Consider the following 18999-nt stretch of genomic DNA (forward strand, 5'->3'; position numbering starts at 1 on the left):
AAAAAGTAATATAGGTACAAGTGATTTATATATATATGTGTAGATACACACATGCAGACATAGACTAGATAGATAGATACCAATGTCATATCCATAAAATCACAGTTTTCTGAGTTTTCATTAAATTTTAGTCTGATTTTGCTGCCTCTTCTATGGTAATTAATTTCCTTTATTGCCTTGTGACATCTATTTGACTTCATGAGCCATACAGCTTTAGAAATCTCATAACATGTAGACTTTTTTCTTCCTGTTTCAGTTAGGGAAAATATACAGTATAACTAATGGTATTGGAAAACTTGTCTCACAATAGGAATGTAGAGGTAAACAACTACATTTGCAGCGTATAATCTCCTCTGCAAGATTTCTAATTATTGTTATGCTTGTGTAGCCAGGAAATCATGGTCTGTAAAGCAAGCCTAATTTCCTGTGGCTTGCACCTGAACACGATAAAAGCTCTTGATCTCCTTTCCTTCTCCAGAGGCAAATCACAAAACTGTGACATTGCTGTTTAATCCTACAATGAGTACCTACTTACACCCATGTAATCCTCAAAGTGTTACCTTGATGAATGCTTGACCAGGGTCTCTCTGGACTTTCTGTGACTGCCTTAATGTTTCCTTGTAATAAAATGAAGATATGCAGCATTGATTTTTTTTTTTTGTGTACTCTCAATGATTGTATGAGTTTGGCAAAAGACACTCATTAATTTAGGCAAAACTGTTTTTCTTCTTTAGAATTTTATGCCAGCTTGAGAGGGTGCTTGTGTTAGACAGAAAGTTAATTACTATTTCTTCCTACAACAAAGAGAAGACTATATTGATTAGATGTAGCTGTGAAAACATTTAAGGAAAAACAAAGCCTCAGGTTTGTCCTATGTAATGTGAGCTTTAGTGCTTGTGACAGGTGCCAGATTTACAGCACTAGAAACTAAAATCCTCTCAACCCAAGGCAGGTATGGCTTTCCCCTGCCTGTCACTCAGCCATGCTCCAGTGGGAGAAGCACCAGATGTGCAAAAGCACTTCATTGCTGCTTAATCCTTTGGTGCTGACTTAGTGGGATTGAATCAGGGACATCAACTTATTTCACATGGGCCAACAAATAACATTGACTTTGCAGCCTCTGCCCAACAAAGCTGTTAAGCACATACATAACTTCAGAATCAGCCATAGCACCAACTCCATCAATCCCAGTGCTTTAGGTTCTTATTCACTTCTTCCTTGGAGAGGATTTGACCTAGTGACTTACAGCTAAAATGTTTCATATCCTTTCAGTAATCCCCCCCCATCACTTCCTAACAAACTGCCTTTGGAGACGTATAAACCAAACCTCACACTAAACTCCTTGGCAGTACATTCCTGTTTCACAAAATCTAGCATTTAACATTCTCCTGTATCAGAGAAATCACTTTTATTTTGCTGATGTTTATCAATCTTCACATCATGTCTTTAAGTCTCCTACTCTTAACAGTACTTCCTTATACATTTAATCCCATGAAAACTCATGACTTATTCAAGTGAATTAGGTCTGCATACTCATACCCTATGAATACGTATTACTTTGCAAAAAAATAAATGTCTTCAGCAACATGTCCAATCTTATATACTTTTCAAATTAGCTGCTTGTGGTGAAAGGAAAAAAGCTAAAATGTATATCATAGAAATATAAAGAAGGAATGGAACCTGAAAGCAGCACTAAAGAGCTGCTCTGAAAACAATTTGGTCAGAGACCAAAATCCTATTAAAATAAAATTATAATTGTTTTGATGCTATAAATTACTTGGAAACTATGTATATTTGTAAAGTAGCCAGCAGAGATGTCTGATTCACACCTTTGGAAGCACTTTGCAGTGGTGAACATTTTTTCCAGCTGTGGGGCAAGTGTCTCCATCTGCATCCCATGTGCAGAGGATTCCTCCTTCATTAGGACCCTTCCCTCCTTGTCACACTGGGAGTCTGTGTCTCTCTGGCACTGAGACTTCTGGCTGCAGCTACCACAGAGAACTCATGGGTTTGTCCTGGGAGAGTGCTGGGCACAGAGCCATGGAGGTCTGCATCGTGTTACACCAATGCTGCTTCTCAGTGAGACCTGTCAGGGCAGCACAGGAAGGGAAGCAGCTACTGCAGCTCTCATGAGGGCAGAAAAAGAAATCCTTCTGAGCTGGAGGCTGTAATAGGCTTGCTGGGCTATCAGGTCCTGGTTCCTCATATTACAAATGACCTTATATATACATATTACCTAAGATTTTCATTATTTGGTCAATTTCCATCTCAGCAGATCCTGCTACTGGCAGAAATTGTTTGACCACTTCATTGCTCAACTGACTTTAAGTACATTTGAATTTTAACCTAAAGTTATGTGTGCTACTGTTTTTTTATATTGGCACTGTCTTTGTGTTGGAGCCAGTTTCCTACTGCATGAACCTGTTTGCTGCTTCCCACTGCACACAGCCACAAGCTCTCTTCCCCTACCACAGCCTCTTCATGCCCAAGTTTTGGTTATAGTTTTTCTCCTAGAGTTGATCAGGCCTGTGTACAGCATTCCCAACTTGGAGCTGACCATATCCCTATTTGTTCAATGTCACTAAGTTTTCCTTATCCACGCAAGAAATAGTGCTCCTGCCAACATTGTTTTTTTTGCAAGTACATTACTTTGATAGTTATTAGTTATCCTGTGACTTGTAAATATGCCTAGGTGTTTCTCTTCCTCAGTCATTCCTAACAAATGAGCTCTTAGCCTGTAGCAGAAGCTTTTGTTATTAGTCAGTAAGTGCATGACCTTGCATTTTGTAGTATTGAATTTCAATTACTCGAGCCTAAAATGTCATGCAGTTCTTCCTGTGTGCTCCATCCCAGCCCTCCTTTAGAGTCATATTCCCTCCCAACTCTCTATCACTAGGACACATCAGTACCACACCAACAATTTTTTAACAAGAGCATTAAGAAATGCATACAAAATCAGCACCAAGAATCCATGCCTGGGAAGAGGAGTAGGAACCTCCCTGATGTGAAATACTTTACACCCAATGCTCAATTCTTACGTCAGCACTAAAAGTTGGTTGGTCGGTCCTCTTTTATGCCCTTGTCCTGTTGTGATCCTTATTTTCTCCAGTTTAACTAAAAAATTCTCATAGAATCACATATTCAATTACAGTTTCAAATGGTTAAGAAGAAGTAGCTGTGACACAGTTTTCTAAGGAGAAAGCTGTCTTTTCAAAGGCAGACTGCATACACAAAATTAACAGATATTTCAATCTAAATGCATGCAGCTATTTACCTAGCAATCATCTATCACCTATCTCTACATGTCTACAGAGAGTTTAATTTTTTCCTTTCAGTGCTTGTTTTCTTAAACCCTGCCTGTCGGTTCGGTGGCTAGCAAGCCCTGAAGCCATATCACTTTTTCCTCTTCCTTAATACAACACTCATATGGCACCACTTCTGCTTTAACTGGATAATTTACCGAAAAGATTGGAATTGTTTTGTGATTGTGCTCTCAGTAAATCCAGAATTACCCATTTCCTTCAATTGGGCAATCCTATTTGCTGCAGGGGCATGCACTGCATTCTTACCAACCACCCATTTCACTTAACAGCCTCTTACATGCTTATCACTGCACCAAGTCCCAGCTACAAAGAATCCTTAAAATAAATTAACCTAGACAACCATCAGACATGGGGATGCTCCCACTGGAACAGCCTCAATAGAGCAGAGTGAAAGTTTTGCTTCCAGGATAGACTCTAGGCTGGTGTCTGCACTTTGCTCACATAGTTGTAGTCAGGACTGTAGAATTTCTAAGGGTCTGCACTTCTAACGGAAGAAAAAGGAATAAGTAGATATCTAAGTCTCTTTAAAATATAAAAATCTTGTATTTCTAAACAGAATTGGCACCTGGAATTGTTACAGCTATGGGTTAGTTATCTCTCCAGTCTTTTTTTTTATGTGTGTGCATGCGTATGTATGTAGGCGTGTATGTGTGTATGTGTGTATATCTAGCTCTTGCTAGGCACAAGAAGGGAAGAAATCCAGTTCACCTTTCCCTATCCAGCCTTGCCTTCATGGGCTATGCCCTGTGCAGTTTGGTTTAAGCCACAAATGAAGCAACGCTTATTTTTCTTGTTGAGGGGAGGCTTGTGTCACAGGACTGCTGCCTGGAGCCCTTTCTCATGCCCATGCATACATTGCACACTGCCCAGATGCTCACCCAGGGAACTAGGATAAAAAGGGTAACCTAAAAAGTTAAGTTTTGAGCAGGTGCACAGAGGTTATCTATGCTGCCAGGTGGATATACTTCAGAGGAATGAACAGATGAAGTAATCTCCATATTTCAAGGAATGTTTGGGACACAATTCAACAGTTCTACAGAAGGGCTTTTTTTGTTGTTTGTTTTGAAATCAGATATATGGTAAGGATGCATCATTTATGATTTTTTTTATTTTATTCCCAGAAAACTGACATTTCAAGATGCATAAGCATTTTTTCTTACTTTTTGCCCAAACCAGTCCTTTCTAAGGTTTCAGTGGTTCAGATCAAGCCTTTATAAAGGCAGAAGGGATGACACGTCAGCTATTGTATACATTGTTGTAGATCTGTGGTGCCAGCTTTAAATTTTCATTGTCTCTTCCTAATTAGATCAACTGGCAGTTCTGTGACAAGGAAAAGGTTATAATTGACTTGTATGGAATGCTTATTTTGCCTGCTTTCACTGCTGCTCACCAGCACACAACTCAGTTGTGATCTCCTACCAGCAATTGTCTTCTAAATATCACTGTGCCATGATTGGGTGAAACCTTTAATCCAAATCTAACTTTAAATAATTCTCTAGACATTTCCTCCTCTCAGCCATGAGGGTGCAGGCACCTGAGCACAGATCACTTTGCTGTTTACACAGTTCTATTTCCAAAAACTGCTGCTGCATTCATGTGGTGGCTGGTTTCAGTCCTGAAGGGAATGAGTGCATGGAATTTGTGCTTTGGGATATAACCAGTGCTGATGTCATGGAGCAGCAAGCATGAATCTTTTCCAAGACATCCCTGCTGCATGTGAACTTTGCTGTGGAGCAGAGCACACAGGACTGTGCATCCATCCAGGCAGGAGGATGGCAGCTGGGTGGAATTTACAAGGCAAAAGTCACAGACAGAACCAAGTGGGCAGTATTTAACTGAGAAAATAAAAGATCTCATATTCGACAAAGCTCTGAAAGAAACACTTGAGAAAAAAAAGAATCTGTCAAACTTAATATAGCTACTCCCTATATTTGCACTCTACGTCCCTTGCTTGCTGGTTAATGGGACTCCAAAGGAATCTTTGGCTTTTATGTTCTCTTATTTTTTCCTTACTTTTAATTGAATGTAAAATTTACAAAATAGGAGAAAATATTTAAGAGACAATTAAAGTGTTTTACAGGACTTTAAAAGGACTGTTAAAAATACAGTGACTTGTTTATATTAAAGTGACTTCATTTATATTAATGAATTTTACTAAAAGGCTCCCTCAGAAATAAAGTACTTGTAGCCAAGCATGTCCTAAGAGATGAGTGAGACAGTCATGGCATGCCTATTCCTTTCAAACACATGATAAATAACATGGCAAAATATCATGTGTGAAAATTATACACAGTCTCCTTTAGACTGAGTTCTGTTATAAAGAGTAATAAAATTCTTGTAAATATATTTTTTAATGTTTCAAATCTAAATGCAGGATGTTGAAATCAAATAATTAAACATCTCCTTCTACAACAAGAAAATAATAATTCAGTGATGCCAGAAAAGGTAAGAGACAAAATATCCGAGTCCCATACCTGATGGGAATCTTTTTATTTCTCTATACTCATTCAAGTTATTTCACCCTGTTCAGGATTGGTGACTATAAAAATGTGGATACAATAATCTGTCTTTATAAGAATTTTTTAGGAGTTTAGTTAATATTTTCAAAACTCCTTGAAGGATGAGAATTGCTGAGTATTGAGGCACCCTATGGCAGGAGTGGATCACAGTGAGTATTGACATGCACTCCAGCTCTGAGAATGAAACAGTTACCAAATGATTATCTGGAAAGGGAATACTATTGATGGATTCTTGAAGCTTTGGGCCGTTTTTTCCTTGTTCAAAGAAAGATAATGGCTAAAGCAGTAATTTTTTGAGAAATTCAGTATGAGAAATGATAGGTTCTTTGCTCCTTGAGGACATAAAATGCAACACAAATAATAGCAGACAAGGCCAAGTATCCTTGTAATGTATCCCAAATATGTATGTACCTCTGCATAACGCCACATTTCTAACTTTCAAAGCATTTTGTTTTTCAGTTTGATCTGGTTTTTTCAAAATTTTTCTATCTGCTTTGATTTCCCCAGACCCTTTTATTGCTCTCTTCACAGAGGTAGGTTTATCCATACTCTCTGCTCCAGCAAGCTGGCACACTTTGAAGTCCATGAATCTGTGCCGATTTACCACTGCAGACTTATTTGATATTGTGTTATAACTACAGATGGGTCCCAGCTGTAAATCTTGGTTTGGATCCAAGCTCACCCCAAACTAGGGAGTGTTTGGATTCATGATTGTGGCTTAGACCCTTCTCTATGACTGTATTATAACAGAAAGAGAAAAATAACTTTCTGAATAGGGTAGAGGCCCAGCACCTGTCAGGGAGGCTCTTTCACTGTGGTTAACCTGCATGAAACCAGAGTACATTTTTTGTGGAAGCCTCCTGCATAGCAGAGCTGTTGAAGAAGTGAAGAGCCATTCAAAGAGAAGGAAATATACAGGAAGCTAAAATTTGTGCCTGATCTAATACAATTGTAAGATAAATCTTAATCATCATGAATCATTGGCTTACTGAATGAGGTTATATGCTGCATATCACTGTCCAGTACAAGAGGCAAGGAAAGAAAATCCCTATTAAAGTCCAGCAGAGCAATGAAAAATGCATAAAAGCTCAGAGAAATTAGCATATATTTCATTCTATCAAATGAACAATGTTAAATCCCATACTGTCTTAGTTTTTCTCCTCTTGCTAAAACAGAAATGAGAATGGGTTTTTTATATTTCATTTAGCAGATCTACATCTAATTTAAATAAATTCATAATATTTAATTAATGCTTGTGGAAGCTTTGTTCTACTTCAGTTTTGACCTTGGAAGATGATTAAAAGTATGTGGGATGACATTGCTGGTAAAGCAGCTTTGATTTAAGGGATGAACAGGGTAAAATGAACTTGCTTAGAATGCTGAAAAATTTTTGAGGGGTTTCAAATACAAGTTTTCTTTTGACAGTTTAAGCCACTCCCTCCCCTCATCATGATTAATATTGTGTGTGATCACTATTGTCAGAAATCAGATTAAATACTTATCAAAAATCAAATACAAATTTCAGATCAGACCTTCAGAAGGGTTGCCCAGTTGACATGAATTACATGTCTCTGCAGACCAGGAGGAGAAGCAGGGTGGACTTTGCCACATTATCTTCCCAACAGGTTTCAGCCCTGGTGAAAGATGACCAGAAAGAGGGCTTGAGTACTTCAGTTCTTCTCAAGTTACCTCTGCTCTGCCCAAGGCATTACCTGCAGCTGTGAAGGAGTACCATTTTCCCAGCACAGAGCGTGTGGATTCAGAGCTCAGACTCCTAAATAAGTTACTGCTATCTAACACATGCTAGTGTTGTACCTTAACCCTGTTGTTTTTGTTTTTTTTTTTCACAGTGAAAAAAAATCCTTCACTCCCAGGATTCACAGTCTGTTAACCACCCATTTGAGCAGAGATACAGATGCAGTGAAGAAGGCTTAAGCGAGATTCAAAGTGGCACATTTACTGTGTGGGCTGGGACAGAGCATTGGTCAGGCAGTCCTGCCTTCTCTCATTCACATTAGAGCTGCATTTACCCCTGTGAGAAAGAAGTGTCACCACTGCATATCTGGATGTTATCTGAAGCAATAACTTTTATACACTGCACTCTATAAACGCAAAGATGCATTTATAATACATATGTATCTTTTGTACCTTTGCAACAGCACACTGAAGCTATTCAGCACACTGAATAATTCGCTATTCTGAAAAAGAAATGCACTGTATTCAGTCCTCTTTTTGATCCCATGTACATATGTATATATACATGATTTTTCTTACATCATTGTAATTAAAACTAAAATTTTGTTAATAAATAAAATTAGACTATTGTGAGATGTTATTTTTCTACCTTCATAGCCCTCCAATGCTTTTGGTTCCTTGATACTGTTCTATTGTAAAGAATAAGCATTATGCACTAGCACTGTTAAGTTTTCATGACCAAGTAGAGCAAACAGGGAATTCTGTCAGTCCAAAATACACTGAGGAAATTTGGCTCCAAACAAATGCTTGCAAATTTGTGGGCAAAATAACTTAATAGATACTTCATGTTTTATAAAAAGATTACAGTAAAAATTTGCATAAATATATCTTCCTAAACTGTAGTATATGTCACTGTCTTACTTACACTGACCTTTCCTATTAATTCATGCTATTTCCTTAAGTTATTGCAATCCCATTCCTGTCTCTTAATTAATGCATTATTAGTCAAGCATCACTTCCTCAACTGAAAGAAAGCAGTTTAAATATTTTACAGATTGTTCCATTTTGACTGAAAGTTGAGCATACTAAGAGGAGGATATTTGGTAGGATGGTAATATTCTTTTTCTTCAGTAACCATTCAAACCCCAAAGCCATTTCTTCTGCATTTTGCAAGTCACATGGGCCTTCCCTCCAAAAGAGCATGATATTCATGCCTCAGGTGGAGCCTAAGTTGAGCTCTTCTTCCACCAAAAGAATGAATGGCTTGCACTACCCACTACCTAGGATTTAGCACCAAAGGCAATCCCCCTACCTCCGTCCATGTAAAACAGCCTTAAGTTTGCAGATTGCATTAGGGAAATATATACATGAAAGAATATTTTGATAGAAGCTCAAAGACCCTGTTCCTCAGGGTCCAGATCTGAAACCTTAGATTTAATTGCACCATTATTTATGCATTATTTACACAGCATTGCCCAGGAATGCAGTTCCCAAAATACATAGAACTAGTGGCTGGATATACCTGACATGACTAAATGTTTGAACATGGCATTTAAATCAATCCTGTGTGTCCTGAATATCTCTGAGGAGCACTTGTAGATCCATTCTATGGTGTATCAGACTTGCTGGTGGCTGCACACCATGGGCACAAGGGGACCAGTGCAGTCCCACTGCACATATGGTGCGGAAGTGATCTGGGCTGGTTTGCTCAGAAGCTCACACAAGGCTGCCAGACCCTCAAAAATGGTTTGGAAAACACAGGGTAATACCTGTAAGGTTGTAGATAATTCATACATTTTTAATTTACTGCCAAAACAAGCACAGTAGGATAGTCTGAGTATAGGGAAAAGATTTAACCAGATATTAGCCAAATAAATTGTGTTATCCAGACAACTTTTAAATTATTCATTTAACTCCTTTTTGCACGTTGTTTTCTTCATTTTTATATCTCCGTGCCTTACTTCTTCCTCCAAGTGATCAAGTGCTACCGAGTGTTGCATTCAGTTGAGGATAGATTCTCCAGTCTCACTGACCTTTGAATCCCGAAATATCTGTAGGTCCAGTCTCAGCTGTGTGCACAGCAAGAAGTCAAATGCTCTCATTACAGGAGAGCTCCTACTCACCTGTGCTGAGTTGCATAGCTGTCAATGTGCTGAAAGATGCAAATCTGGTCCTGAAAACAATGTTCACGTGAGAAAAATGTATTCACAAGGGCCCTGACATGGCAGAGACCCAAGCAACTCTGGCATCTATCCAGAAAAGCACTTAATGCCTCTGCTTAGAGCTACAATTCAGCTGCGAGTATGTGAGCAGTAGCATTGCCTTTGATTGACACTGAATCAACAAGATGTGAGAGGTTATTAACAAATTTATCAAGTGAGGGCAATATTTGGCCCAAGACTGGACTTCTGTTGTTCAGTTCTTGAATAAAGAAATAGAAACTGTTTGTAGGGGCTGCACAGAACTTCCTTGAGGCAGTGATTTTCCAGGCGAACATGGTGACATTAGGCACAAAAGTATCAGAGCTTTCCTAATGTCTGAACAAGCCAGAAATGTGAATAGATATGTTAACACTAATAAATTAATCTAGGAGCTCTGTTCACTGGCTACTATAGAAGAAGTCTTAATGAAGAAAACTGAATATGTTCTGTTTACTTGCACAGTACCAGTCCTCTCCGTGGATAAATCTAGCAGAATTTGGTCTTAAAAAACACCCACTTTATAATGTGCACTGTTGTATTACTGATGGATTAGAAGACCAAGACAGAAGACTTTTTTAAGCTTTAAAAAAATCAACCTCCCAAGTCTATTCAGATGCATAAGCAAGAAATGTCTCTACTAATTTAAGGCTGAAATATGCTGAAATTGATAGAAAAGGGGCCTATTTATTCAGAAGTTACATTTTCTGATGTGGTGGATATCATTATTGCATAATGTTGCTCACAGTTCTGGAAGCACGAATGTGTGAGGGTAATAATATCAGGAAGGAAAGTGTCAAAAGGGGAATTTAGTTTGGAGAGAAGGCACGAAGCAAAGTTGTTTAGGATACATTAGCCCACAAGTATGGTTTTCAAAGGCAAGAAGAGACGTTAGTGTAATCTGAAGACTTGTACCAACAATTAGGGGGGCTTCTGAGCCATCCTGTCAATGGCAGACATTTCTTTCTGTTCTCACCAGCAATTTGGACTTCAGATGTCACTAAAAACCAGTAAAATATAGTTTTCAGCTGTGTTTTTGTAAACTTTTTTTTAAATTAGGGTTTAGCAATTTTATTTTAGCTTCCTAATTTGTGGGGGAGGGGTATGATGATGACACACACAGAGATAATTGTCAAGATGGAAACATACTTAAAAGTGCTTCTGCTGTTCCAAATAGAAATGTATAATCCCCAAACTTCCAGAATCTGTGGAATTTGACTGGTTTATACTAGCATCAGCTTTTTTTTTTTTACCCAGTTTGGTGTTTTTAACTTTTAAACAGATTATATTGAGCATGCACTTGAGGTTTCAAAGGAAATTTTTAGTCTATTGGGTAATCAGTTCCTAAGGTTAACATCCAAGCCACAAAATATGTATTTGTGTCCAATTTTGCCTTGCTACATGAAGCTATTGAAAAATTTGCTCAAAATGCAGTTGGCCAGGTTTGTAGCTAAATTGCATACATTAAACCTCATCTCTTCACGAATAGTTTGGGTTCAGCATTTCCATTGTCTTGAGCATCAGCTTTAACTTTATAGACAGCTATTTGCAGGAGAAAGTACTTTTAATTCCACCACACTTGAATCAAGAGCACATTTGTTGATACAGGCTTCAATGATAACCTTGTGTTTCAAATTGTTTCTGTCCTAGTTTAACAGCACAGTTTTTTGTTAACCGGTTTCCTTTTTATCCCTTCTAGCTGCAGATTTATTAGCAGAAACATATTGTACAAATGATGATTTATAATAGAATCATGTTGCCTGAGAAAATGTATTGATTTAGAATGAAGCTGCAGTCTTTACTACGAAGGCAGAGTGAAAGACATGAGAGTGATCTGCCTTGAGTTAAACTAAATATCTCTGACTGCCCTATACCTGTGTTTTCTTTCTTTTTTAATATTTTACATTAAAGAAAAGGTTGCATTAGGTATTTTTTTGTATTCAGTTCTTGTGATCTACATTCCTCAACGTACCACAATTACGATGTCTTTGTTCAATTCTTTCATCTGGTCAAAGCGGTACAACATTTACCTTCGTAGCATTTCAAATGAACTGATCAATAGCTAGATGTTTGCTATTAAGAATGATGAAGAAAGGTTGAGTGGGAGGCAAACAAGGTTATTTACTTTTAATATATTACCTAATTATTTTCTGTGTTGGATGGAAGGCATACCTTCATTTAATTGATTTTAATACACGCGCATACAATTAATGCAGATGGCCAAAAGTGGACACTGCAAATCCTGTTCATTTTTTTACTGCATTAATTTCCTTTTTTAAGTTCCATGTTTTCTCTAAAGAAAATATGTTGCTCTGTTGTTTAAACTATTGTTGAAATCAGAATTTTGAGATAGCCAAGCATCTTCAGTATATGAAAAGTAGGGGGAAAATGAATGTTTATTGCTTAAGCCAAGGCATAGGGAAGTTATCCTGTTGTTGGAAGAATTAGCTTGCTTTTGATAGCAGCACTTTTTAGATACCTGTGAATTTTTTAGCTTTTAAGTTCTGTTGCGTAGAACTTCTGCGTAGAATTACTTTCACTTGATGCTTCTATTGCAACACAAAATTCAAGCAGTGATTTTGTTCTCCTTTCTGAGATCACAGAAGGTCTGATTTTTGTTTCGGAAATATTTTGGGCCAAATTATTCTCCTCATCATTTAATGAAAGGCTCTCTCTGTTACTATTTCTTCCTTTTTTTTTTTTCGTACTAATCAATTCCTGTACAACACCAGCAACATGTATGCCTAAGTTTGCAACAGCATCACTAGCCATGGCCCTGGATCTTGTCAGACCTCTTTATGACAGACCATCTCCTGAGCTCCGTACAGCTTGTTTTCCATCCACAAAACCACATCCTTTGACTGCCTCCAGCTTGCCCAGAAACCATGCTCCCTGCCCTCAGGCTTCCTTCTGTTTCTGAAGCTCCATAGCTTCCAGAGACTCCTCCAGCTCCTTAGATGCCAAAATGAAGTCTGAGCATCTCTGAAATGACAGGCTGTATGAAACAGCAAAAACATCCTGAAACAGCATCTGGGGAGCAAATTAACATATGGGTGCCCTCAAATTGCACAGCAACAAGGAAACCTTCAGGATGCACATGATGGAAGCTGCAAATGAAGGAGGAAATTTGGTGCTAATAACACCCCAGCCTGATCCAGTTTTCATTGGTTTGTGTTATCTTTAATAGAAGCTGAATCAAGATCAAAGAGGAAGCAAATAACAGTATAAAATATTGGAGCAACCCAAGAGCAACGTTCAAAACAACAAAGGGAGTTAATTTTCCTCTTGCTGTTAATATGACCCTAATGTGGGTTATTTTACATGAAATCAAGACAAACATGTACCTTGAATCCTGTGCTCTGCCCCTTTTGCACCTTGTGAATAGTTGTGATCATAATAAGAAATATGTTCCATGTTTATTTCTGAAGTTGAGTATTTTTCTAGCTTCAAGTGCAGTTTTAAAGCTCTTCTGAGTTTCCTTAAAGAATGTTTTGCTTCTGTCTCCTCTAAATAATATTTTGGCTAACATAATACAATTATTAGCATTGGATTTTCTGTGTTTGCCATATCTGTGCTGACATATCACAACTTCTGGCACCTCAACTGTGACCTCATTTGATTCAGAAGTAGTTAAAAATCACTTTGTGCAGTGACAGAAATATTTTTCTATCCCTAATCCATTATAATACACTGCTATTCTAGTCAGTCACTTACCACATTTTCATTGTTCTATATCAAGGTCACACTTGACAAAAATAAGATTTATTTTTAATATTCCTGCCAAGATGCAATGATTCTGTAGCAATTTTTTTCAATGTTCGTGTCACAACAGGAGCTGCTGAGAGTGTTTTGATAAGACTGGAGTTCTAATTCAACCTACATCAATTATAGTAATAAACATGGGAAAGAAGGACATATTTCAAATGTCTACTTATCTTTGAATTATCTTTGAATTAGATTCTTGAAAAACAAATCTCATTAAATAAAATAATATTAATGAAATTTCAGGTCATTTACCTAGGAGAGTGACATCAACTGCAACTGTGAGTTTGGGTGTAATGAGTAAAGATAATGTTCCAAGATTTGGTATGTGACTCAAGATTGATAGGAAAGATGGGTGATAATGTCTTTACAAACCACTTGATGGGAGACAGTCTTTAGGAGAAATGGGTGTTAATGTTTTTGAAGTAGATCTTAATGTCTCTACCAACTTCAAACAGATCAAGTTTGTTACAGAGCCCAGAGAATTTCACCCCTGAACTTTAGGGTAGTAGACAAAAGGGTCTGCACAAAGTCTGTTGCCTGAACCCAGATTGCCTGAACTTCTGAACTTTGGAGGAAAATTACATGTTCAAGGGAGGAATATGTGGTAAGCAGCTGGGAAAGCTGTACCTTCCCAGAACCTCAGCCAATGGGGAAAGGAAGAGGGCAACATGCAGCCAGGAGTTTAGGATGAAAGGAGGCTCCAAAACCTTGAGAGAAACCCCACAAGGTATGACTCAGTGGACTCTCTCCCTTTGTTCAAATAAAATTGCAGGACTCCTCTGTCTCCTTTATGGACACTGGCTTTTTCTAGCGTGTTTTTTGCATAAGATTGACTGAAACATTTCATGGCCTCAAATATTTATAATTGGATGTATCCATTCCTTGCTGTTAAATTCCTTGGTGATAACTACACTTCAAATTTCTGCCACCAGCTCGAACAGTAAAATGCCAGTTCTAATTATTATCCATAATTTTTATATTCTTTATCATCTACAGAAAATCCTTATGCTAATATAGAACAACTCTATTTTATCAATATTGGATAATAAATGAATGAACAACTCATTTTAGTCTCAGAGATATATGCTTCTCATCGGATTTGCTTCTACTCAGTATAATAAAGGATTAATCATATGTTATTGATTTAATTACACATACTGAGTAAGGTACACATACATAAATATATGTATTAAAAAGAAAAAAATATATGTATACACTTAGCTCTCCTTAAAGAATCATAGAATCATAGAATCATAGAATGTTAAGGTTTGGAAGTGACCTTAAACACCATCTAAACCCAAGCTGCCCTGCCATGGGCATGGACACTTCCCACAAGATCAGATTGCTCAAGGCCTTATCCAACCTGACTGAACACTGCCGGAATTGGACTATCCACAACCACCCTGGGCAACCTGTTTCTGTACCTCACAACCCTCAGAGTAAAGAATTTCTTCCATATATCTAACCCGAATTTCCCCTCTTTCAACTTGCACCTATTACTCCTTGTCCTATCACTACAGCTCCTGATGAGCACTTCAATGCTTAGAACTAACGAGCTGAAAGTTAGATGAGGACTTAAGCACTCTCCTAAATCTAACACTAAACTTCATAATTCTTGTAGGATTGGATCCTAATGCAGATATAAAGCAGATAAAGACACAAGGCTTACCATGAAAGCAGAAGCAATTCAGCACTAGTAGGTAACATCAGAAAGCACCACACAGCCTGAATGGGGAACTAGCTGCCAACAGTTGGCCTGGAAATATTTCCCAGTTAAATAGGATGAAGGCAGAAGTAAAAGGCATGCATATATAAGCACTAAGTATCAGCACTTGTGGAAAACAGGAAGACCAATGCAGGGTATTCAAAGAGAAACTTTTGCTGTAGATGGTCCCTTGATGCAAGAGGTCAGTTTCAGAATTGTGTTGTCAAGGTGGCTCTGTCGTCACTTTTGAAGATTGTGCTGTTTAATACATTTAATAGTTCCTTGCTATGGTACATTGCTTATATTGACAGATGAATGACAGATGGTGATCTTTTCCTATGTGTCTCCCCTTTTGAGCTGAAGCAAGTCATGGAAGGATAATTACAAAGCAAGAGACTTTGGAGTTGATGGAGCAGCTTAGGCATTTGTGGGGATTAGTGAATGTATTCAATGAGTCACAAGGTGCTCATTAAACAAAGACAAAAGACAAAAAAGAACTATCACCACAACATTTTTCGTTTTATACATAAGCCTAAAAATGGCAAATGTGTTCCCCAGGCTTTTTCCTAGATGCTTTTGAAGAATCACTAAAGGCTGGAAAGAAACACTGGTTTGTTATTAGCAGCAACTTCTATTCCACAAAACAATATCCATGCAGCACAAAAATATAATCCTGAAGCCAGGAGCATCTTTTGGGACTTTATTCTTCCTTGGAAAACTGACTTATAATGGCATCTGAAATGGTAAGCATTATCCTAATTCCATTACTTGCTTACCCTGAGACAAAATGCTTTCTATATCAAAACTCAAAGACATACAAGGGCAAAGATTAGTAAGTTTGTATATGGACATGTAGGGACTAACATTCCTCATGCAGCTCATAAAATTATAGAACACTTGTAGTTTACAGTACATATAACATTAACTCTTTGGAAAATACTAGCTGAAATATTGCTGAAATATTGCTGAAATATTGAAATTCAGAAAATGAGTGTAAAATTGCTGGTATATTCAGCAGTAAGGCAGTAGCATTATATAGCAGCATCTTAGAAGACTAAAATACTTCTGTCAACAGGGAGAACAGAATGTGCAACTGTGATGAGCTATCAATTTGCTGTCAAACTCTTCTCTCAGTCTGACAGTGGTCCTCACTGTTAAAACCAAAGTGCTGGTTTCCCTTAAAACTATGCAATGGATTGAGGTTATTTAAGATCTCTCTGCCTTGGTCTTTATGGTCACTTAATTATTCCTTATAAGATCACTGGAAATAGTTCCCACTGACTAAAGTGCTGAGAAACATTCAGTATATGAAAGAAATCACTAAGAATAAAACTTTTTTTGTGTGGTCTTTTTATTTTTGTTAATGGAAAATATTACATAACAGGGTCTCTCAAGTGTAGATGTTCACATGGAATTGGATAAATAATTGACATTTTCACCTTTCAAAATCTTCCTCTGGACCCACAAAGAGAATTTCACTTTTGTATTGATGTGGCCAAAAGTGATGCCTCCTGGAATCCCCAGCCCAAGTTTGAAATGCTAGTTTCTGGTATGAGTGTGTCCCCAGTGAGGAACTGACAACCCAGATTTAATTCACTTGGAAGAACTGTCTGTGCCAGAAAGGTAAGAGAGCTCTCATATGAAGCAAAGATTGCTGTAATTAATACCTTTACATTAAGATGTGGTATTGTGTATCAGGCAGCAGCATCACAGTACTAACACACCCTATATAGGGGGAAGACAATTGAATTCAATATGAAACAAATTCAGGTAACTAATTTAACATCTTGGCAGCAGATGCAAACTTTCTCCATCTTTCTGTCTTAGCCCAGAGTTTCACATTTCAGATTGCATAATGGGTGGACAATAGAATCAATCAGAGGATGGCTTGAATTGGAAGATACCTTTGAAGATCATCTCATGAAACCCCCAATCATAGATAGGAACATCCACAGGATGGAAGTTATTTCTGCCCCACTCTGAACTGAACATTCATAATTGCTGAAGTCCTGGAAAGGGAGCTTGAACACAGTACCTCTAGATCAGGCGTAGAACACACCTGAACCTTGTGGGGATGCTCTCCAGCCAGATTATCAGAGGTAATTAGTGCTTCCTCCTCTAAGACACATAGATATATAGATACATCTGTATATGTGTGTGTACACATAAGTGTATGTATATGTGCATATCACAGACAGCCTGTGAATTTTTATTACTATAACCTTCTGCCACTAAAACAAATGTAGGAAATACTTGGATAACTCTGAGCAACAGGGAAACAGTCTGCTGTCTGTTTGGTGTCAGAGTCTTTGACACCCCATCCCTTATGCTCAGACTGAAACAAGAAGATGGACTGGCCCCTCCAGCTACAGTGCTTGAAATATACCTGGAGACTCACATTCAAGTCTTCTGTAGAGCAATGATTTTAAGCCATATTTTTTGTTTTCTGAGAGACTGCTGCAATTACTAGATTATGAGAGAAAGTTTGACTGTTCTATTTTGTGAAAAACCATAATAAATTCAGAAACTATACAAATATCTGTAGGCTTCTCTAGAACTTGCATTTGTTAGGGAGCTTTGGATTACAATTCTAGTTGATAACAACAACAACACACAGCAATAACAAGTGCACTAATAATTGCAACCCCTCTGCTAAAGACCAGATCTGTACGGATGGGCTGCTTGAATGATCTAACATCAGATATAGCTCTCAACAGGAAATAAAATAAAGAGTGATAATTTAATCCTTAAAGTTTCTTTGGTGATGTTTCATTTTATTTTTTCAGTTCAGTTGGATTTTTAATTTTTTTGTGGTTTATTTTTCCTACAGGTAGAATATCCTCCATCGTTAAAAACTACAATAGCCCTCAAAGTGATGTTACATTGGTTGCACTTCCTAAAGATCCCTGCTTCAGAATGTAGTAACACTCCACCACTCAGAGCATCTGTAGGCACAGATAAAACAGCCAAATTATGAGAGCATTTCCTAGAGAGCAGTCAGACAGCCCAGGATATATATGAACACTTGCAAACATTCTGTGCAGCTAGATATGCTAGCCAAATTTTTCAATTGAAAGCAGATTTCAAATTCAGTCCCTAAATTTGGCCATTAGATAAGGAGTAGCTCCTGGAAATAATAAAATGAGATCACAGTGTTTTTATTAAATGGTGAAACTTTTCTGATAATGATGAAAGCAAAATGTAATGAAATCCAGTTGTCCACCTTGATGCAGTTAAAGTCACTGATCTGCTTCTTAGATATCAAAAAGATATTTGACCAGGTCAGATAGACCTTCCTTTCCTATACATTGTGAAAGCATGGATTTGACTATTTTTTTTCTTTTTTTCTTTTTTTTTCCCCGCTAAGGGCATGTGGTTGGTCAATGATGGGTTATCACAATAATTTTTTCTTCAGAGAATCATTGGACAAGAAAATCAATCTTATCTTGCTCTTTAATTTCATGCATTTTTAAGGGGGTTCAACTAATAAGAAAATGCTCAAATTTGAAGTATCATTGATGCTAACAGAAACAAATCAGTCATGTACGCAAGCATTTTTATTTTTAACCTCTAGTTTTTACCTCCCAGTTTTGCTTTTATGCCCAGGGAATTTCAATGCAATCTCCATACACTGAAGCTATGTATAAATTCCAGTACTACTCAAACTAATTAAAACCATTCTTTCTCATTAGGTGGATTCCTCTGAACTTAGGAAGGATTCAACAACGAAAAGATTGTATAATTTTAAGACATTAAATATTAAATGTAGAATTGAAAACCACAACTTTCTATTA

Source organism: Lichenostomus cassidix, chromosome 3 (genome assembly GCF_008360975.1).
Source record: "Lichenostomus cassidix isolate B80296 chromosome 3, HeHo_3.0, whole genome shotgun sequence".
Classification (NCBI taxonomy): domain Eukaryota; kingdom Metazoa; phylum Chordata; class Aves; order Passeriformes; family Meliphagidae; genus Lichenostomus; species Lichenostomus cassidix.